This window comes from Scyliorhinus canicula, chromosome 6 (genome assembly GCF_902713615.1).
Source record: "Scyliorhinus canicula chromosome 6, sScyCan1.1, whole genome shotgun sequence".
NCBI classification, from domain to species: Eukaryota; Metazoa; Chordata; class Chondrichthyes; order Carcharhiniformes; family Scyliorhinidae; genus Scyliorhinus; species Scyliorhinus canicula.
In genome coordinates, this window is record NC_052151.1 from 194,717,662 (window position 1) to 194,740,023 (window position 22,362).

General features: G+C 48.2%; 1 protein-coding gene across 16 annotated transcripts in view; it reads left to right on the top strand.

Moving 5' to 3' along the window:
• Nucleotides 1-22,362, top strand: part of eys (eyes shut homolog) — a 3,376,609-nt gene that overhangs the window by 851,135 nt on the left and 2,503,112 nt on the right. Inside the window, exon 1 of one of the 16 annotated variants that reach the window (XM_038800715.1) lies at nucleotides 4,301-4,394. The exons of the other annotated variants lie outside the window; for them this stretch is intronic. The gene's annotated coding sequence lies outside the window, so the exon portion shown is untranslated. Of the gene's footprint in view, nucleotides 1-4,300; nucleotides 4,395-22,362 lie in introns of those variants that run through there. 16 annotated transcript variants of the gene reach the window in all.

The window sequence follows — 22,362 nt, forward strand, 5'->3', positions numbered from 1 at the left end:
GCCAGTTCTGTATCCACCTTGCCAGCTCATCCTTGATCCCGTGTGACTTCACTTTTGTACCAGTCTACCATGAGGGACCTTGTCAAAGGCCTTACTGAAGTCCATATAGACAACATCCACTGCCCTACCTGCATCAATCATCTTTGTCACCTCTTTGAAAAACTCCATCAAGTTAGTGAGACACGACCCCCCCTTCGAAAAAACCATGCTGTCTCTCACTAATACGTCCTTTTGCTTCCAAATGGGAGTAGATCCTGTCTCGATGAATTCTCTCTAGTAATTTCCCTACCACTGACGTAAGGCTCACTGGCCTGTAGTTCCCTGGATTATCCTTGCTACCCTTCTAAACCAAAGGAACAGCATTGGCTATTCTCCAGTCCTCCGGGACATCACCTGAAGAAAGTGAGGATCCAAAGATGTTTGTCAAGGCCTCAGCAATTTCCTCTCTAGCCTCCTTCAGTATTCTGGGGTAGATCCCATCTGGCCCTGGGGACTTATCTACCTTAATATTTTTCAAGACGCCCAACACCTCGTCTTTTTGGATCTCAATGTGACCCAGGCTATCTACACACCCTTCTCCAGACTCAACATCCACCAATTCCTACTCTTTGGTGAATACTGATGCAAAGTATTTTGCATCTGACTACACACACAGATTCCCTTGCCTATCCTTCAGTGGGCCAACCCTTTCCCCGGCTACCGTCTTGCTTTTTATGTACGTGTAAAAAGACTTGGGATTTTCCTTAACCCTATTTACCAATGACTTTTTGTGACCCCTTTTAGCCCTCCTGACTCCTTGCTTAAGTTCCTTCCTACTTCCCTGATATTCGACACAAGCTTCGTCTGTTCCCAGCCTTCTAGCCCTGACAAATGCCACCTTTTTCTTTTTGATGAGGCCTACAATGTCTCTCGTTATCCAAGGTTCCTGAAATTTGCCTTATTTATCCTTCTTCCTTACAGGAACATGCCGGTCCTGAATTCCTTTCAACTGATACTTGAAAGCCTCCCACATGTCAGAAGTTGATTTACTCTCAAACATCCGTCCCCAATCTAGGTTCTTCAGTTCCCGCCTAATATTGTTATAACCTTCCCCCAATTTAGCACATTCACCCTAGGACCACTTTAAAACTTACTGAATTATGGTCACTGTTCCCGAAATGCTCCCCTACTGAAACTTCTACCACCTGACCGAGATCATTCCCCAATACCAGGTCCAGTTCAGCTCCTTCACTAGTTGGACTGTCTCCATATTGTTTTAAGAAGCCGTCCTGGATGCTCCTTACAAACTCTGCCCAGTCTAAGCCCCTAGCACTGAGTGAGTCCCAGTCAATATTGGGGAAGTTGAAGTCTCCGATCACAACAACCCTGTTGTTTTTACTCTTTTCCAAAATCTGTCTACCTATCTGTTCCTCTGTCTCACGCTGGCTGTTTGGAGGCCAGTAATAAACCCCCAACATTGTGACTGCACCCTTCTTATTCCTGATCTCTACTCGTACAGCCTCACTTACCTCTTGAGGTGTCCTCCCGTAGTACAGCTGTGATATTCTCCCTAACCAGTAGCGCAACTCCGCCACCCCTTTTACATCCCCCTCTATCCTGCCTGAAACATCTAAATCCTGGAATGTTTAGCTGCCAATCCTGTCCTTCCCTCAACCAGGTCTCTCTAATGGCAATAACATCATAGTTCCATGTGCTAATCCTAGCTCTAAGTTCATCTGCCTTACCTGTTATACTTCTTGCATTAAAACATATGCACTTCAGGCCACCAGACCCGCTGTGTTCAGCAACATCCCCCCTGTCTGCTCTGCCTCAGAGCCATACTGACCCTATTCTCTAGTTCTCCCTCAATGCTTTCACCTTCTGACCTATTTCTTTGGTGCTCACCCCCCTGCCATACTAGTTTAAACCCTCCCGTGTGACACCAGCAAACCTCACGGCCAAGATATTTATGCCTCTCCAGTTTAGATGTAACCCGTCCTTCTTATACAGGTCACACCTGCCGCGGAAGAGGTCGCAGTGGTCCAGATAACGGAAACACTCCCTCTGACACCAGCTGTTTAGCCACGTGTTTAGCTGTTCAATCTTCCTATTTCTATCCTCACTGGGGAACTGGCACAGGGAATAATCCCGAGATTACAACCCTAGAGGTCCTGTCTTTTAACTTTCTGCCTAGCTCCCTGAACTCCTGCTGCAGGACCTCATGCCCCTTCCTGCCTATGTGGTTAGTACCAATATGTACCCCGACCTCTGCCTGTTTGCCCTCCCCCTTCAGGATGCCCGCTACCCGTTCGGAGACATCCTGGACCCTGGCACCAGGGAGGCAACAGACCATCCTGGAGTCTCTTTCACGTCCACAGAAGCGCCTATCTGTGCCCCTGACTATAGAGTCCCCTATGACTATTGCTCTTCTGCGCTTTGACCCTCCCTGCTGAACATCAGAGCCAGCTGTGGTGCCACTGCTCTGGCTGCTGCTGTTTTCCCCTGATAGGCTATCCCGCCCCCCCCACCCCCGACAGTATCTAAAGGGGAATACTTGTTCGAGAGGGTGACAACCACTGGGGATTCCTGCACTGACTGCCTGCCCTTTCTGGTGGTTACCCATTTCTCTGTCTGCACCTTGGGTGTGACCACATCTCTATAATTGCTATCTATGACGCTTTCCTCCACCTACATGCTCCTAAGTGCATCCAACTGCTGCTCCAACCGAACCATGCGGTCTGTGAGGAGCTCCAGTTGGGTGCACTTTCTGCAGATGAAGCCATCCAGGACGCTGGAAGCCTCCCGGACCTGCCACATCTCACAGTCAGAGCACTGCACCCCTCTAATTGACATTGCGCCAATTAATTTGCAAAATAAATTTAAAAGTTAAAAAAATGTTACTGTTAACTATATGTTTGTTTCCTCGCACTACATTTCTACTATGAATGTGAAAGCTAAATCCAGGGCCACTTAAGAGAAAATATTCTGGAAAATTCATCTCTGACGACCTCAAGACAGCAGAAACCGTCTCAGAGGTCATGCGGACCAAGTGTTATCTATCAAGACATTTACCTTTCATATGATGTGCTTTCTGTCCCACCCAATATCCCACCGACTCTCCTTTGAAGGTTGCAAAGAGTCTGCACCCACCTTACTTCTGAACAATGCATGCCAACCACGTGCTCCAGCCTGCACTGTGTGGTGATATGCATCACTGTAAATACACATGGGGTTAATGTAGATACACTAGAACATTACATAGAACATTACAGCGCAGTAAAGGCCCTTCGGCCCTCGATGTTGCGCCGACCTGTGAAACCACTCTAAAGCCCATCTACGCTATTCCTTTATCATCCATATGTTTATCCAATGACCATTTCAATCCCCTTAATGTTGGCGAGTCCACTACTGTTGTGGGCAGGGCATTCCACGCCCTTACTACTCTCTGAGTAAAGAACCTACCTCTGACATCTGTCCTACATCTATCTCCCCTCAATTTAAAGCTATGTCCCCTTGTGCTAGACATCACCATCCGAGGAAAAAGACTCTCACTGTCCACCCTCTCTAATCCTCTGATCATCTTGTATGCCTCAATTAAGTCACCTCAATCTTCTCTCTAACAAAAACAGCCTTAAGTCCCTAAGCCTTTCTCATAAGATCTTCCTTCCATACCAGGCAACATCCTGGTAAATCTCCTCTGCACCCTTTCCAATGCTTCCACATCCTTCCTACAATGCGGCGACCAGAACTGCATGCAATACTCCAAATTCAGAGTTTTGTACAGCTGCAACATTACCTCATGGCTCCAAAATTCAATCCCTCTACCAATAAAAGCTAACACACCGTACGCCTTCTTAACAACCTTATCAAATTGGGTGGCAACTTTCCGGGATCTATCAGGGACTAAATAACTAAATAAACACAAGAGGAAGCACCAGAGACATCATGACACATAGACATTTAACCAATAGGTCAGTAAGATAGGACACGACCAATGAGCGGGCAAGACATACCCAGAGGTGTCACTACCACAAGGGGACTCCCATATAAAAGGACAGAGCACACATGCTCTTTCTTTTTCCATCAACGACACTCAGAGAGACAAGGGCAGATCAGGAAGCATCACACCCACCACATGGCTTAGTGCAGGCTGGTTAGTTAGACTGAGTTACTACAGCAAGATTAGCAGGAGAGTCGAACTCAAGTTGGAGAATTGTTAACTGTTCAATAAATGTGTTAACACAAGTCTGAGCCTTCCTTTGTCAGAGTATACATCAAGGAAGCAGCTTATGCTACATGAAGAAGCATAACACAACACACTGCTTATTGTTGGTGTTAACAAGATTTGCTCACAATAAGCGATGGATGGATAGCAAAAAGCGTGCTATGACCTCCAAGCAGACCCCAAGCTTTTGGTAAGATCCTGCGAGGGATCAATGGCATTTTGTTTAAAGTAGACAAAGTTTGGGATTCAAGACAGTTACTAAGTTGCAAGATTCCATGAGTTTTAAATAAATTAAAATAAACTTTATTGTACAAGGACGAAAAGAAAAAGCAATTCACAATATCGATCTTATACATTAACATTCAGGGTTAATATATGAATTGACAGGCAAACTGCGGTTGAGCACAACTTACTGTACAATATATAACTAGCAACTATGACCAAGACAGATCTTGTGGGTTTCTCTAAATCTACCCAGTTGCTATTAATAGCGTGAGTCAATCAATCTCATTGAAACGCCGTCTCCCTCACGAGAGACTCCAAACTTTTCATTTTTGAAGATCAAGCCTCTGAATTCCCTCGAAGTCAATCTAATTCTGACTGCCTTAACAACTGTACACCTGCCATGGTTTCATTCCCCTCTCCCGGTACTCTGTTCCCCTGAACTTCTGAGGCTGTGCACCTGCCTATACCCATTACCGCAATTTCAGCTCTTCATTGCTGGGTAGCATCACTGGACGAACGCTGCCCTACATATTTCATCAACCTCTTGAGCAACACCAAGCTATTAATGGCTCCCAGGGTTTCTTCTGAGCCCTACCGCTTTCCGGCACGGAGCCAGAGAACTTGCCATCTTCTAAGCTTCCAGGACTTCTCCTGAGCCTTAACTGAATGGAGCTATTGAATGACTCCTAAGAATCCTCCTGAGTCTCAACTTCACAGAGCCATCAAACAGCAACGCATTTGCTAACTGGAACACGTGAACAGCAGCATCTTTTCAGTATGGCCTTTTCCCCTGCTGCGGAATACCCACTCCCCCGGCAAACACCGATAAATTGGAACACTAGAAATTTCTTAAGCTCTACTCATTTCCATGAAAACGTTCGGCTGGATCCTCCATCGGCGGATCCTCCGCTTCGCTGACAGCTCACACACCCGCGGACCTCCCGATGGCGTGGGGTTGCCCACAATGGGAAAGTGCTTTGGCCGGCTGCCGGGGCAGAGAATCCCGCTGCCAACGGGGGCGTGTCGCATCAGAAAATGGGAGAGTCCCGCCCGTAGCTTCCAGCGCCCCTAGAATGTTTTAAAATTATTTGGAGCATTAACTCCCAAAATAAAGCAACTCTCTGGGCCACATTTCTTTGCAAGCAATGTCAGCACCTTGGGCTGGATTCTGTGCTCTGTGACAGCAGAAGCGAGAATCACAATTGGGCAGAGAAAGGCGCAAAATGGGAAAATATCCATTTTGCGGCCAGTGCCAATTCCGACGTCATGGTCTCCGGTCCCAATTTGCGTGGATTTTAGTATAATTTGTGGCTGGGACACTTCATTCTCCACCCCCTCACAATTCTCTGCCCCTCGTAGGCGGAGGTCTAGTGGGCAAGTGTTTACAAGCAGTGACTGCACGCTATGGCTGCTGAGGGGGAGCCAGAGGTTAAAATAACTCTGAAAGAGCCTAAAATGTTGTCAAGCTTGCTGGGAGAGTGGCTGTCCAGATCAGGGCAGTAGCGGGAGATGATATGGTGCCAAGTCCATGGACTCAGGGTGTCCCCTTCAGGATCGGCGTGGCCTGGTTCAGATGGCCATTGCTGCTAAATGTGGTTTTAATGCACCCCCTGGTGCTACTTACAATCTTCTGGCTACCTCACACTGTCAAGTGATCACCATGTCCTTTTAATGCTTAGAGAGCCTTTGGTCATCTGCTAGCCCACCCAGGTCAACCTTCTGGATGCCCTCACACCCCAGCTGAGTCATCAAGGGGATGGGCATAGGACGGGCTCCATCAGGGACCCGCCAGGTATTGGCACTCTTCAGAACCGCTGTCCCGGAACATCCGGTGACGACATATAGTGGAGGTCACACATTGGATGGCTCCCGCTAGAGACCTCGGTTTTTGGCAATTTTCGCCAGTTTTTGGGGGGGGGGGGGGGGGGGAGCTATGATGTAAACTTGCCCTAAAAGGTTTGTGGGCACTGAGAATGTCGAAATCTCAGAAAAGAAATATTGAGAGCAAGGGAGCGAGCGTTCATCCGCCGGCAGAGTCAATCGCGATGCGGACTGCAGTTGGAAAAAAGATGGCGGGAGAATGCACCCACCACTGTGGAGTTTGAGTGGAAAATTGCCAAGCATTTTGAGAGGCAAGAGAGGGAGATGATGGCTATTCTTAATAAATTGGTGAAGGAGTCTCTGGCTCTCATGAAGGAGGCTCTTGGAAAGACATTGGAGATGGTTTGGGGACATGTGAGGTACTGAAGCGGGTGGAGGGAACACTGTCACGACATAGTGACCAGCTCGCCTCACTGGAAACGGAGTTGCTGAAGGTGGAGGACAGAAATAAGGCTTGAGGGCCAAGACTGAGGACCTTAAGAACAGGTCACAATGGCAGAACTTTGGGCTTATCGGGCTGCCTGAAGGTGCGGAGGGTCCGAAGGGGAACATAGGGCGGAAATCTCCGCTCCTGGGATAAATCGGGAAGGCCGTCGTGAACTTGGCCGAGTTTCATGACGGCCTCGGAGGCCGCTCCTCTCACCGTATTCACCCCCACCCGGGGGGGCTAGGAGCGACGCTCCATTATTCTCGGCCGCCGGGCCTTGACGCTTGCGTCAAGGTGGAGTGCCGAGAATGACGCGATGGCGGCGCCTATGTGACGTCAGCTGCGCATGCGCAGGTTGGCTGGCTCCAACCTGCGCATGCGCGGCTGACGTCACGATGGCTGACGGCTCAAACCCGCGCATGCGCGGTGGCCGTCTTCCCCTCCGCTGCTCCGCAAGGCATGGCGGCTTAATCTTGCGGGGCGGCGGAGGGGAAAGAGTGTGTCGCTTTGAGACGCCAGCCCGACGATCGGTGGGCACCGATCACGGGCCAGTCCCCTCCCGAGCACAGCCGTGGTGCTCACTCCCCTCTCCGCCCCCCACAAGCTTCAAACGGGCCTTTGGCGCGCTGTCACGACGACGGCAGCGAATAGGTGTGGTTGCCGCCGTCGTGAAACGGTTGCGAACGGCAGGCCGCTCGGCCCATCCAGGTCAGAGAATCGGCGGTCGCCGTGAAAAACGGTGAGCGGCAATTCTTCCGAGCGGGGGGGTGGGAGAATCGCGGAGGGCGCCAGGGGGCGTGAAGAGAGTCGCCCGGCCCTCCCGCGATTGTCCCACCCGGCGTGGGGAGCGGAGAATCGCGCCCATAGTACTTTTTCGAAGATGATCGTGAAGCTGTTGGGGGAGGAGGAGAACCTCCCTCGCCCCCCATTTCTTGTGTGAGTTTAGGGTCGATTCAGTGAAAGGTGGCGCATAGGACACATTTAGTGAGGTTGTTTGTGGCAGTGGAGGACATGTGTGAGCCATATGGAGGGGGCCCGGTGAATTATATCCATAAATTCTTGTCTTGCCTTGAGTTGGGGAGGTTCTGGAACTCTTTCTTCAGCACCTTCTTGGCAATCTTGCAAATAGATTTAGAACTCAATTCCCTAGGGGCCGTATTTGGGGTGTTGGGGTAAGTCTTTCATGCAGAGAGTGCGGGTGCCAGGAACGCATGCCAGAGGTTGTGCTGGAGGGGGCACATTAGCAACATTTAAGAGGTATCTGGATGGATACATGAATAGGGAGGAAATAGAGGGATATGGACCGAGTAATGGCAGAAGGTTTTGTTTTGGTTAAGACATTATGACCGGCACAGGCTTGGAGGGCCGAAGGGCCTGTTCCTGTGCTGTACTTTTCTTTGTTCTTGCTCTTTGGGCCTGCCAGAGCTACAGATGGGCGGAGTGGATGTTTCAGCCTTCGCCTCATTTGTTGTTTGCAGGCGGGTCCTCTTGAATTGGAGGTCAGCTCTGTTCTGTACCTCAGTATGGCTGGGGGACAATCAAATTCTGGTACCTCGAAAAAGGTCACCTTGAATGGCGTGATTGCGGGGCTCTACAAAAGGTAGCGCCCATTCATCCTGTATTTCAAGAGTTGGTCACCGTCAGCTGCGATGGAGGGGGGTGGGGGTAGGGTCTTGATTGGGGTGTGGGTGGGGCTCACAGGTGGTTGTATTTTTCTTTATATTAGTTTGGCTTTGGATGGGGTGTGTTTTCTTTTTTATGTACAAAATGTGAAAACTTAATAAAAATATTTTTTTAAATAAAAGAACCACTGCCACACTGCAGAGAATGCAGGGGATCAGCAGAGGACGCCTGCATCGTAGCCTTTGGAACCCACCCTAATTCTCTGCCCCTCTCAGGGCAGAGGCGTCACCAGTGACTCCCGCCACTAAGGATCACCATCTGTCTCATCCTGGTGAGACTGGCAGCGCTGACTGCCTCTGCCACCACCTCCCTGGCGCTGTTGAGGAAGGCGGGCATGAATCTGCGGCCCACCCTGGCAAACAGGGTGCCCCTCCTCTCTTCACTGGCATGGAGCTGTGGATCCACCTCGGACTCCCAAACTTGGGAGGCAGGTCTTCTCTGAGCCACCTTCACGGCTGCAGTGAGTGTGTGGTAAGTGGAGCGCTTAAAAACAGACCAATCTGCCAGGCTCTTTGCCACTAATTCCAGCCCTAGCAGTTACAATACCTGCTGGGCACGGACAGCACGGTGTCACACTGCTGCCTCGCGGCGTCGAGGACCCACGATCATTCCCGCCCCGGGTCACTCTCCACGGAGTCTGTACAATCTCCCCGTGTCTGCGTGGGTCTCGCCCCACAACCCAAACATGTGCGGGGTGGGTGGATTGGTCATGCTAAATTGGCACTTAACTAGAAAAAGAAACAATACCTGCTGGGCTAGGAATTCCTGTCAATTTGCCCCGGCAGACTGCTGGACCATTTACATGTCCTAACTCGCTTACCGAATAGTGCCCAAATGGAAACACGAATCACACACTATTCGATCCCCCCCCGGGAGCATTCAGGGCTGGATTCTCCGATTTTGAGGCTATGCCCGGAGCATGTGTTGAGTCATACGGCGAAAAGGTTGGCGCTGTCTTCGCACTGATGCTTCGCCCAGTGGGGGGCTAACAGCCGCGCCACGTAAAAGCCCCCCCACCAGCATTCCAGATAGAAACGGCCGGAGAATTACTGGGTCCGTGGCCCTCGCATGCACAAGGTGGTGACCTGCACCGTACAACATGGAGCCGGCTGTGCGTGGACCTGGCATGTCAGATATTGCCCCCTTGTACCCCCCCTCGCCAACCTCCTACCAGTCCCCAGCTACCGCCGAAGCCCCCCGGCCAGCGGAACGCCCCCCTCCCCCCAACTGTGGCGGCGCCGGACACAGCCCGTAGCCGCCACGCGAGGTTGACGAAACCTCAGACCGCAACTGATCCGCGCCGTCGGGAAGTCGGCCCGTCAGGGGAGGAGCATCGGGGGAGGGCCTTCAGGTGACGTCCTGAGGCAATCTCAACGGCATGCAGCGTACTCACTGATGATGCCATTTTGGAGAGGGCGGATCATCGAAAAACAAGCACTGCCCCCGATTCCGGTGTCAAAGGGATTCTCCACCCAATCGGCGAATGCAATTTTGGCATCGGCAATTGGGGAATCCCGCCCTTAGCCTCCAAAACTGTGAATCCAGCCTCTTATCTCCAGTTCACCATCTCAGCAAGCCCTGTTGTTTCATGACCTTACTTTTCGAGTTGCTAACCCCTTAAACCAACATGGTCCAACTTTTTAAGTGTAATAGTTGCATGAGATACCCTCAATTACGACACAGGAGAGAAGATAGGTAATTCAAAGGCTTTAATCATCAGAGAACTGAACAGCAGCCGAGAAGTGTGCTCATCACATGCTGCCGAGTGAGCCTCATCTTATATACCGTTTCCTGGGGGCGGAGCCAGAGGCAGAGTCCCCCAGGGTTCCAAGCCCGGTCTTAAAGGGCCAATGTATTAAAGGTAAGTTACCGTTACAGCAGCTACTGATACCATTCATCACATTGCAATTATCCCATTTTTAAAAAAAAATATTCCCAGAACTAAAAGATTACCTTCAAATTTTTACTACGAACCATCAACCTGATACTTATAACAAGTGTCAAATAAAAACAGATGAATAGATAATAGAACTTTAAGAGACATTTGCTGACTCAACCTATATCTGGTGTGGGCCATCCCCTCTGTGATGGCATAAAGGTTTCAAGGACTCTTTAATGACTGGTTGTTTGTTTGAAACAGTTCAGCCACAGAGAATGATGCTCGTTATAGTTCTCATCAGAGATCCCTGCTCATTGTGCTGACTAACAGAGAGACCTCGTGCCATAATAACGATGCAGCATGTTGGAAATACTCAGCTGGTCTGACAGAACATCTTGAGATAGGAACAAAGCTAACACTTCATGTTGGCAACCCTTCACCTGAAGGGAAAGAAGTTGGGGATGTAACAGGTGTTAAGCAAATATAGAGGCAGAGAAAAAGAAAAATGCACCTCTGTGATAGGGTGGAAAGCAAAAGAAATTGACAGAAGGACCAATGGGACAAGGCCAAAGGGAGAGTTTTGTGGTGTCATGGGAATGTCACTTTAAGAAATGTTTGTCTTCTGAAGTGGCTGCAGTGATGTCAGTGTGTGGGTTGAGATGGGCTCTAGCTCTGTTTTTTACTTTTGTTTTAAGCTGGAAGCTGTTTTGTAGCTGAGTTTTAGTTTTGGTTTCAGTTGGAGAGCTGCATTCAACCCAAGGAGGTGTATTTTGGGTCTTTCTCTGCAAGCTAAAGAATGTCTCCAGGTCACTTGATGATGTCAAAGTAATTTGGCAGGTTATGTTACAGTTGTATAAGACTTTGGTTCGGCCACATTTGGAATACTGCATAGAGTTCTGGTCGCCACATTACCAAAAGGATGTGGATGCTTTGAAGAAGATGCAGAGGAGGTTCACCAGGATGTTGCCTGGTATGGAGGGCACTAGCTAAGAAGAGAGGTTGAGTAGATTAGGACTATTTTCATTAGAAAGACGGAGGTTGAGGGGGGAACCTCATTGAGGTCTACAAAATCATGAGAGTATAGACAGGGTGGATAGCAAGAAGATTTTTCCCAGAGTGGGGGACTCAATTACTAGGGGTCACGAGTTCAAGGTGAGAGGGGAATAGTTTAAGGGAGATATGCCTGGAAAGTTCTTTACGCAGAGGGTGGTGGGTGCCTGGAATGCATTGCTGGCAGAGGTGGTAGAGGCGGGCAGGATAGCGTCATTTAAGATGTATCTAGAAAGATACATGAATGGGCAGGGAGCAGAGGGGTACAGATCCTTAGAAAATAGACGACAGTTTTAGATAGAGGATCTGGATCGGCGCGGACTTGTTGGGCTGAAGGGCCTGTTCTTGTGCTGTAATTTTTCTTGTTCTTCTTCTTGTTCTTGTTCTTAATACCTGTTTCTGTAAGGAATGCAAACCTACTGTCTTTGTTAAAAAGGGTTTTTGACTTATGGATGTTGTTGGAAAAGTAACTAAGGGTTACCTACAGAGTATTGTATCTTAGGGGGGATATCAGTATTGGTAGTTGATAAGATGTTTACCGTGTGTTAATAAAACGTTAACTGGATTCATAGAATAAACATTGTTTTTGTTTGAAAAAATACTCTAGCTCTCTGTTGCATCACACCTGTAAAGTGGGCCCTTGTGCTCCCCATAACTAAAATCTATTCAAAGTTGTGGGTCAGATGAACTCCATGACATACTTTGGTATTCTCTTAACCCTGGCCCATAATAGTAGGACAAATAAAGAAACAAAAGATAGGCCTGAGGAGGGACATCGGATTGTTATTAATAGCTACCGGGACAGGAAAGACACAACAAAACCCCAATGGGGCACAAGTTACAACCTGAAATTGATGAGCCTGGAAGGCTATAAAGTGCCCAATCAAAAAAGTAGAATTGCTGTTCCAGCTTCTGCTGAGCTTATTGGAAGAGCACACTCATCTCATTGTGGGGATGTGTAGCTGATCCATCCTGCAGGCCCAAGTGTAGCACCAGTGGTGGCCACTGTCGAGGGACGTCCGTCCCAATGGAGGTTTGTTTAGTCACGTGAGAGAGCCGATGCTGGCTCGTTAAGTGCCTGATTATCTGGTAATTGCTTTGGCCCTTCAGCAAAGAAATGATACGGGAATCGCACCGGGTCTCCAACAAGTGAGCAAGATCTCATTGCAGTATTAAATTCTGTCCAAAGTGTCCATTATTTCCTCTTGTTTTTGTACATTTTATCTCTTCTATTAAAATAATAGAACAATTTTGACGGACTGGTAGCGGCACAGATTCTCCCGAAAAAGCAACGAATGTAACGATTGATCAAGAATTTAAAGCAGATGGGAAATTTCTAATTTACGATTGATCGGATCGTACAGCACCAAAGGCCATTTGTATTGTGTTTAGACAAGCTCTTTAAAACGATAATCCAATTATTGTAACTCCTCAGCTGTTTCCCGACATGGCGGCACGGTGGCACAGTAGTTAGCACTGCTGCCTCACAGCTCCAGGGTCTCGGGTTCAATTCCTATCTTGGATGACTGTGTGGATTTTGCATTTCCTCCCCATGTCTGCGTGTGTTTCCTCCGGGTGCTCCGGTTTCCTCCCACAGTCCAAAGATGTGCATGTTAGGTGGATTGGCCATGGTAAATTGCCGAAACGGGTTAGGTTAAGATAGGTTGGAGGCGTGGGCTTAAAAAGGGTACTCTTTCCAAGGGCCGGCGCAGACTCGGGCTGAGTGGCCTTCTGCACTGTAACTTCTATGATCTTCTCTTACAAGTATGTAACCACTTCCCTTCTGAGCACAAAGACATTATACTCACATCTCTCATTCTTTTGCCAATGATCTTAAGTCTCTCATTACCAAGTCAACTGCCAATAGAAACAGTTTCTCCTTACTTACTCTGACCGAAACCCTTTCATAACTCTGAACTGCGCTGTCAAGTTTCCATTTAACCGGCTGTGCTGTCTGTAAAGAGAACAATCCCCCCCCTTCCCAACAACAGCTTGAGTTTATAAAGCACCTTTAATGTAAGGAACATACATAGGAAGTGGAGCAGAAGTAGGCAATTCAGCCCTTCGAGCCTGCACCGCCGTTCAATCAGATCATAGCCAATCTCTTCCTGGCCTCAAATCCACCTCCCCACATATTGCCCATATCCCTTTCACCCGTTTTTTAAGATCAAAAATATGTCTGTCTCCTTCTTGAAACCATTTATTGACTCGGATTCCATCGCACTATGGGGCAGCGAGTTCCACAAATTCACCACCCTCTGCAAGAAGTAGTTCCGCCGAGAGGCAGTTGCAGGTTACAGTGTTTGGGATATGGGCAGCACGGTAGCATTGTAGATAGCACAATTGCTTCACAGCTCCAGGGCCCCAGGTTCGATTCCGGCTTGGGTCACTGTCTGTGCGGAGTCTGCACATCCTCCCCGTGTGTGCGTGGGTTTCCTCCGGGTGCTCCGGTTTCCTCCTACAGTCCAAAGATGTGCGGGTTAGGTGGATTGGCCATGATAAATTGCCCTTAGTGTCTAAAATTGCCATTAGTGTTGGGTGGGGTTACTGGGTTATGGGGATGGGGTGGAGGTGTAGACTTGGGTGGGGTGCTCTTTCCAAGAGCCGGTGCCGACTCGATGGGCCGAGTGGCCTCCTTCTGCACTGTAAATTCTATGATTCTATGAAACCAAGAATGAGAATTTTGAAATTGAGGTTATGTCAAACTACAAACTCTCGTGTCTACAATTGTTGGCAAACAGCTGACTAAAATGACAAAACATTAAGATGTTCACAGCAAATTATATCCAATCTATACTAAACGAAACCTCTCAAGCATGTGGCAATTCAATGATTCTGAGTGGAATTGAACCATCGGTATTAATCGCGGAATGTCAAGGATGTGCTGAATAGTCTTTTGGTGGTGCAGAACTCCAGTATTACTGTGAAAAGGCACTTATCAAAGCTTTTTATCTTGCACTATTATCAGGATAATGGTGAGAACGCCAGTGTCGGGGAAATCAACAGATTTATTCTCTGAGAAGAGGGTGATAATTGGTTAGCAAGTGATTGGTAGAGTTATTGCCACAGGGCGACATTGTGACACAGTGGTTATCACTGCTGCCTAACAGTGCCAGGGACCTGGGTTCAATTCCCAGTCGCCTTGTGCGACTCTCTGTATGCAGTTTGCATACTCTCCGTGTCTCTGCGGGTTTCCTTCCACAGTCCAAAAATGTGAAGGTTAGGTGCAAAAATTGCCCCTTAGTGGGTTATGGGGACAGGGCGGATAGGGGATAGGGTGGGGAGTGGGCCTAGGTAGGGTGCCCTTTCAGAGGGTCAGTTCAGACGATTGGCTGAATGGGCTCCTTTTGCACTGTAGGGATTATATGGAGAAGTCATGATTATATGGAGAATGCACCAGTTGATGGTGACTGACAGTCAACTGCCAAATCTGACACTGGGGGGGCTTAGAAATTACGGCCGATGAATTATTTTGTAAAGCACTACGGTTGGCTCCATTGCCTTTCTATTATGCCATTTTTTAATGTGCTTGCATTGCATCATCTGCTGCAAAGCACACTACATAATCTTCCTTAATATCTTGATATCTGTGATCCTGACTGGGCTAATTGTCTTAGTTATGTTTCGTCGTCTATTAGTGCGACAGTAAACAACATTCTTGAACTTGATTTTAACTCAGAGAATATACCACAACCCTCAAAATAATCATAGATCCAAATAATCCCTTAATTTTAGTTCACAGTATTTCTCATTTTGATAGCTAACAGAGCATTACTTTTACAAATGATGCAAAGCAGAGATTATGGTACTTTTACTTAATTCAACAATTTAACAATAGAAAAATAAGCACTGGGCTGAATATTACAGGAGTGTGGTCAGGGAGAGCTGCATGCTATGCGGTCTTGATGTGTTGCGGGCGGTCTAAACAAGGACTGAGTGGGACTTCTGCTCTAGCTAGGAAGGAAGTCCCACCTCTGGAAGCTGCCAGCCAAAAAAATTACCAGCAACTACAAGAGCGCATTTGTAGGAGATTACATGCGGACGAAGATGGCCCAAGGATCCCTGCAAAAAGGTAAATCCTAGATATTAGCTTGGGATGGTAGGTTAGGGAGGAAAATGGCGGGTTTAAGATTGCAGATGAGTCAGAAGAATGTGGGCGGGGAGGGTGTGGTTCTATCTTAGGGGACTGCCCCCGATCCGGAAAGAAAGCCCCCGAAGGTGGAACCCCCTCGTCCTTGCTGTACATTTAAAAATCAGGCTGTACTCCTGCAGTGAAGCGGTTATGGGAGATGTTGGACAATTGAAATGAAGTGTCATTGGGCTGATTGAAAGCTGATTCAATAGCTTTGCTTGATGTTATAATGGAAGTTGTAAGCAGATAAGGGAGAGCAGCGAATAAAACTGGATCTTTGACAGACTTCCAAGATTTTGGTGCAAGAGTGGGAAGTCAATACTAAAAATCTGTGGGTATCATCTGTAAGGACCCTTTTATAAATACTTGTCTGTCCCTTGTTTTTCTTTGTAATTTCTGTTCTGTTTGGCTTTTATAATGTTTATAACTGGCCAATTACTGAGGCCTTTGACTTTAGGATATACGTCTAGAATGTAAAAGAAATGAATCCCTCAGCAGCCTTTCCTCTTGTGCTGACATTAGTGATGACTCACCTTGATGGACTTGGCTGGCAGCCAATAAGCTGTTTTATTTTCCCAGGTCTTAACTGACACTCAAAGTTGATTTGTGCTGATCATTCCAGAATAGATATAGATATAGAATAGAACGATACAGCGCAGTACAGGCCCTTCGGCCCTCGATGTTGCACCGACATGGAAAAAATCTAAAGGCCATCTAACCTACACTATGCCCTTATCATCCATATGCTTATCCAATAAATTTTTAAATGCCCTCAATGTTGGCATGTTCACTACTGTTGCAGGTAGGGCATTCCACGGCCTCACCACTCTTTGCGTAAAAAACCCACCTCTGACCTCTGTCCTATATCTATTACCCCTCAATTTAAGGCTATGTCCCCTCGTGCTAGCCACCTCCATCCGCGGGAGAAGGCTCTCGCTGTCCACCCTATCTAACCCTCTGATCATTTTGTATGCCTCTATTAAGTCACCTCTTAACCTTCTTCTCTCTAACGAAAACAACCTCAAGTCCATCAGCCTTTCCTCATAAGATTTTCCCTCCATACCAGGCAACATCCTGGTAAATCTCCTCTGCACCCGTTCCAAAGCTTCCACGTCCTTCCTATAATGAGGCGACCAGAACTGTACGCAATACTCCAAATGCGGCCGTACTAGAGTTTTGTACAACTGCAACATGACCTCATGGCTCCGGAACTCAATCCCTCTACCAATAAAGGCCAACACACCATAGGCCTTCTTCACAACCCTATCAACCTGGGTGGCAACTTTCAGGGATCTATGTACATGGACACCGAGATCCCTCTGCTCATCCACACTACCAAGAATTTTACCATTAGCCAAATATTCCGCATTTCTGTTATTCTTTCCAAAGTGAATCACCTCACACTTCTCCACATTAAACTCCATTTGCCACCTCTCAGCCCAGCTCTGCAGCTTATCTATGTCCCTCTGTAACCTGCAACATCCTTCCGCACTGTCTACAACTCCACCGACTTTAGTGTCGTCTGCAAATTTACTCACCCATCCTTCTGCGCCCTCCTCTAGGTCATTTATAAAAATGACAAACAGCAACGGCCCCAGAACAGATCCTTGTGGTACGCCACTCGTAACTGAACTCCATTCTGAACATTTCCCATCAACTACCACTCTCTGTCTTCTTTCAACTAGCCAATTTCTGATCCACATCTCTAAATCACCCTCAATCCCCAGCCTCCGTATTTTCTGCAATAGACGACCGTGGGGAACCTTATCAAACGCTTTACTGAAATCCATATACACCACATCAACTGCTCTACCCTCGTCTACCTGTTCAGTCACCTTCTCAAAGAACTCAATAAGGTTTGTGAGGCATGACCTACCCTTCACAAAACCATGCTGACTGTCCCTAATCATATTATTCCTATCTAGATGATTATAAATCGTATCTTTTATAATCCTCTCCAAGACTTTACCCACCACAGACGTTAGGCTCACCGGCCTATAGTTACCGGGGTTATCTCTACTCCCCTTCTTGAACAAAGGGACCACATTTGCTATCCTCCAGTCCTCTGGCACTATTCCTGTAGCCAATGATGACCTAAAAATCAAAGCCAAAGGCTCAGCAATCTCTTCCCTGGCTTCCCAGAGAATCCTAGGATAAATCCCATCCGGCCCCGGGGACTTATCTATTTTCACCTTGTCCAGAATTGCCAACACTTCTTCCCTACGCACCTCAATGCCATCTATTCTAATAGCCTGGGTCTCAGCATTCTCCTCCACAATATTATCTTTTTCTTGAGTGAATACTGACGAAAAGTATTCATTTAGTATCTCGCTTATCTCCTCAGCCTCCACACACAACTTCCCACCACTGTCCTTGACTGGCCCTACTCTTACCCTAGTCATTCTTTTATTCCTGACATACCTATAGAAAGCTTTTGGGTTTTCCTTGATCCTACCTGCCAAAGACTTCTCATGTCCCCTCCTTGCTCGTCTCAGCTCTCTCTTTAGATCCTTCCTCGCTTCCTTGTAAATATCAAGCGCCCCAACTGAAACTTCACGCCTCATCTTCACATAGGCCTCCTTCTTCCTCTTAACAAGAGATTCCACTTCTTTGGTAAACCACGGTTCCCTCGCTCGACCCCTTCCTCCCTGCCTGACTGGTACGTACTTATCAAGAACATGCAATAGCTGTTCCTTGAACAAGCTCCACATATCCAGTGTGCCCAACCCTTGCAGCCTACTTCTCCAACCAACACATCCTAAGTCATGTCTAATGGCATCATAATTGCCCTTCCCCCAGCTATAACTCTTGCCCTGCGGGGTATACGTATCCCTTTCCATCACTAACGTAAAGGTCACCGAATTGTGGTCACTGTTTCCAAAGTGCTCACCTACCTCCAGATCTAACACCTGGCCTGGTTCATTACCCAAAACCAAATCCAATGTGGCCTCGCCTCTTGTTGGCCTGTCAACATATTGTGTCAGGAAACCCTCCTGCACACATTGTACAAAGAATGACCCATCTAATGTACTCGAACTATATCTTTTCCAGTCAATATTTGGAAAGTTAAAGTCTCCCATAACAACTACCCTGTTACTTTCGCTCTTTTCCAGAATCATCTTCGCCATCCTTTCCTCTACATCCCTAGAACTATTAGGTGGCCTATAGAAAACTCCCAACAGGGTGACCTCTCCTTTCCTGTTTCTAACCTCAGCCCATACTACCTCGGAAGAAGAGTCCCCATCTAGCATCCTTTCCGCCACCGTAATACTGTCCTTGACTAGCAGCGCCACACCTCCCCCTCTTTTGCCCCCTTCTCTGAGCTTACTAAAACACCTAAACCCCGGAACCTGCAACAACCATTCCTGTCCCTGCTCTATCCATGTCTCTGAAATGGCCACAACATCGAAGTCCCAGGTACCAACCCATGCTGCCAGTTCCCCTACCTTATTTCGTATACTCCTGGCATTGAAGTAGACACACTTCAAACCACCTACCTGAACACTGGCACCCTCCTGCGAAGTCAAATCTGTGCTCCTGACCTCTATACTCTCAATCTCCCGTACCCTAAAACTACAATCCAGGTTCCCATGCCCCTGCTGAATTAGTTTAAACCCCCCCAAAGAGCACTAACAAATCTCCCCCCCAGGATATTGGTGCCCCTCAGGTTCAGATGTAGACCATCCTGTCTATAGAGGTCCCACCTTCCCCAGAAAGAGCCCCAGTTATCCAGAAATCTGAATCCCTCCCGCCTGCACCATCCCTGTAGCCACGTGTTTAATTGCTCTCTCTCCCTATTCCTCATCTCACTATCACGTGGCACGGGCAACAACCCAGAGATAACAACTCTGTTTGTTCTCGCTCTGAGCTTCCATCCTAGCTCCCTAAAGGCCTGCCTGACATCCTTGTCCCCTTTCCTACCTATGTCGTTAGTGCCAATGTGGACTACGACTTGGGGCTGCTCCCCCTCCCCCTTAAGGACCCGGAAAACACGATCCGAGACATCACGTACCCTTGCACCTGGGAGGCAACATACCAAACGTGAGTCTCTCTCGCTCCCACAAAATCTCCTATCTGTGCCCCTGACTATTGAGTCCCCAATTACTAATGTTCTACTCCTTTCCCCCCTTCCCTTCTGAGCAACAGGGACAGACTCCGTGCCAGAGGCTCGTACCCCATGGCTTACCCCTGGTAAGTCGTCCCCCCCACAAGTATCCAAAACGGTATACTTGTTACTCAGGGGAACGACCGCAGGGGGTCCCTGCACTGACTGCTTCTTCCCAGTCCCAGTCCCAGAATGTTCCTTACTTTGTGAGACTGGTTTTTTGCTTTCAGTTTTTGACTTGTACTCAGAGCTGAAGAAAGCTCTGTTTGAATCTCCCTCAAACGCCCCAGTTAGTGCTCCCTTGTCTCCTCAGCTGAGCAGGTCAAAGTTCAAGTTTTGTTTTGATCATAAAGCTATGACCTCTCTTTCTTTCTGCACAGCTTGTGAGACTGTTTCCAAGCAGGTAGTTTTATTTTGAACGCCGCGCTGAAGGAGGCTCTTTCAAATAAGATTAAAAATCCAAGCAAGGCGCTAGGTTTCAGTGGAGACAAGTAATCTTAAATCCAGTCCAGAATCAGCTGCAGGGTAGGGTGGGTTGTTCCAAAACCTTGTTAAAACTCTGATGTGGAGAATTTGAATCTTATCACAGTGAGTTTAATAGTTAATCTGGGCCGGGATTCTCCCCTACCTGGCGGGACGGAGTGGCGTGAACCACTCCGGGTCGGGCCTCCCCAAAGGTGCGGAATTCTCCGCACCTTTAGGGGCTAGGCCCGTGTCGGAGTGGTTCCCGCTCCACCGGCCGGCGTGAACGGCCTTTGGCGCCCCGCGAGCCGGGGCCAAAAGGCCTTTGCTGGCCGGCGGAAGTACGCGCATGCGCCGGAGCATCAGTGGCTGTTGACGTCATCCGGGCGCATGCACAGGGGTGGGGGTCTATTCCGTCTCCACCATGGTGGAGACCATGGTGAAGGTGGAAGAAAAATAGTGCCCCCACGGCACAGGCCTGCCCACCGATCGGTGGGCCCCGATTGCGGGCCCGGCCACCGTGGGGGCACCCCCCCGGGGCCAGATTGCCCCGCTCCCCCCCTCCCCCCAGGACCCCGGCACCCGCCCACACCACCAATCCCGTCAACAGCAGAGGTGGTTTAATCCACGCCGGTGGGAAAGGCCTGGCAGCGGCGGGACTTCGGCCCATTGCGGGCCGGAGAATCGCCGCGGGGGGCCCGCCAACTGGCGCGGCGCTATTCCTGCCCCTGCTGAATCTCGGGGAGGGCAAAGAATTCGGGACACGGCGGGGACGGGATTGACGCTGGCCCCGGGCGATTCTCTGACCCCCCCGGGGGGTTGGAGAATTCCGTCCCTCATTTAATAGTTAATCTGGTGGAGGTGAAAGTAAGTCTGAATTAAACAGTGGATCTTCAAAGTGAAGGCCCGTTATTACAAGGGATCCAACAGCCTGGGAGTCCTTCCTGAATGTTACAACCAGAAGAACTTTGTTAGCAATCCATCTGGTGATTTCAACACTCCACGCTGAGGAAAATAGCCAGCTGCAACAGTTTTCATATCAGCGACAAAGACGCTAATCCCTCATTCTTCCATTTTAATCCCTATCATTTTACCTCCTTCTCTTCCCCTGTGTGTGCCTGTCTTAGGTGTGTTTGGATAAAGGGTGCATGGGGAAAGGGGGGAATAATAGGTTACCTGGTCAATATTCTATTATTATTGTTGCATGTCTTATCTCTCTTGTTGCAAATGAACAGTTTTATGTTTTATTTACAAATCTGGTGCCTGTAAGGCATTGGAGCAATCAAGGGTCAAAGATCTCAGAAGCTTTATATGAATTATTGGTTAATTCACGTGTTGGGACTCCAGGGCCTGTGCGGCTGGAATTAAGTGTGCACCAGTCCAGGGTGTCGGAACCCACCAGATTGGCTGGAGTGGAAGCAAGCAAATACTCACAGACACAGGTTGACCATGTCAGAAATTGCAGAGGTGTTGAGAAAGTGTAATATATCACAGGTGGGGGAGACAGTGCTGCAGTGGTAACATGATATAGGAACAGAATTAGGCCATTTGGTCCATTGTGTCTGTTCTGCCATTCGGTCATGGCTGATATGATCCTCATCCCCATTCTCCTGGCTTCTCCCCAAAAGCCCAGATCCCCATATTCATCAAGAAACCCCTGTCTTGTTATGCTGTTGGCATAGCATAAGCGGCTTCCTTGATGTGCACTCTGAGAAAGAAAGATTCAGACGTGAAGATAACTTCAACACCTTTATTGAACTATTTACAATTCTCCTACTTGGGTTCACCACTACTGTTAATCCTTCTATAGCTACTCAGACTGACAAACCAGTCTGCTGCAGTCCACGTGGTGGGTGTGATATTGAATCAACCCTGTGTCTGAACTCACTGAGTGTCTACACTGGAAAGAGAAAGATCATGTGCGCTGTGTCCTTTATATATGGCTTGGTGTAATGCCCCCCTGTGGTAGTGTCACCTCTGTGTGTATCGTGAATGCTCATTGGTCGTGTCCTATCTTACTGACCTATTGGTTGAGTGTCTGTGTCATGTGTCTGGTGCTCCCTCTAGTGTCTAGCTAGTCTACGTATATTTACATTGACCCCCTTGTGTATTTACAGTGATGCATATCACCACAACCCCCTTATTAATCAAGAACACCAGATTTATGCTTGAGGTGCTGTTACCGACAGGTCTACAGACCAAGAGCTGGAAGGTGGAATTAGACATCATTTTTTTCTTAGAACATAAGAACCAGGAGCAGCAGTAGATAACTTCACCTCCCGAGTCTGCTCCATCATTCAATACGATCATGGCT